This window comes from Phoenix dactylifera, unplaced genomic scaffold (assembly GCF_009389715.1).
Source record: "Phoenix dactylifera cultivar Barhee BC4 unplaced genomic scaffold, palm_55x_up_171113_PBpolish2nd_filt_p 000395F, whole genome shotgun sequence".
Lineage (NCBI taxonomy): Eukaryota > Viridiplantae > Streptophyta > Magnoliopsida > Arecales > Arecaceae > Phoenix > Phoenix dactylifera.
Window position 1 is genome coordinate 336,776 of NW_024067840.1, and position 977 is coordinate 337,752.

Genomic DNA, 977 nt, shown 5'->3' on the forward strand with positions numbered 1-977 from the left:
CTTGATTTTTCTTGATCAGGAATCGAAAAGAAAATCTGGGACGATCAAAAAGGGAACTGCTGGAAAAGGAATGCTGTCGAGGTTTGAGTAAATTTTTTTTTCAAAATTGCTGGAGAAATTTCCTTTGGTAACCTCTAAACCTTTCTTATTTAAATTCCCTTTTGTGGTGATTGTTTGATTTTAAATTCAGCAAAAGTGTGAATGCATGCTTGATACACATACACAATTTAATCTGCACATAGTAAGGGCAATCACCCCAACAAGATAAGAACTGGATTTCATCACCAGATTCTTGTCCAAATTAGGTGAATCAATTATCACATAGTTTTCACCTTAATTAAAATCAATTAGACGTTGGCCCCTAGGGACATTCGAGCTCAATAGGATGAAGATCACCGAAAGTTGCACCAATTTCGCTCTGTGGCTTAGTTGATGTCTAGGCAAGCTTTGTCCCAAGGGAGACAGTTCATCTATTCGAGACAAGTGGTTTTTAAGTGGGACCTTTGCAATGCATCGTGACCACCCCACTTACCTGGGAGCTTACCTGGTCAACTCAGTTCATTAGACCGGATTGGAGGCTTAGGTGCCCTCTTCAAACCAGTTAGGAGCTGTCTAGTGATTTTAGGGCAAATACAAGGATTTGATGTATTTTTCTTTTAGTGCATGCTTGACTGTACGTGACTGATCCGAAAAGTATTGGTGCATGCTAGGGTGTCTTCCAAATCTTCTGAACTATTACCTTTTGACCCTGAAATAAAACGGACCGTTAGGAATATTCGAGCTAAGATCAGAACATTAGAATCAACTATACCCGGTATGATTTGATAAGGATGCACTGCTTCTGGCTGAAGACGTTAAACTTAGCGCTTGTTGGGAGGCAAACCCAATTTCCATAGATTATTTTTGCACATTTTCTTGTTATTTTTTTTTTGTTTCAGAAGTCCTCATATTACTGATGCAACTAAGGTACAATGCTT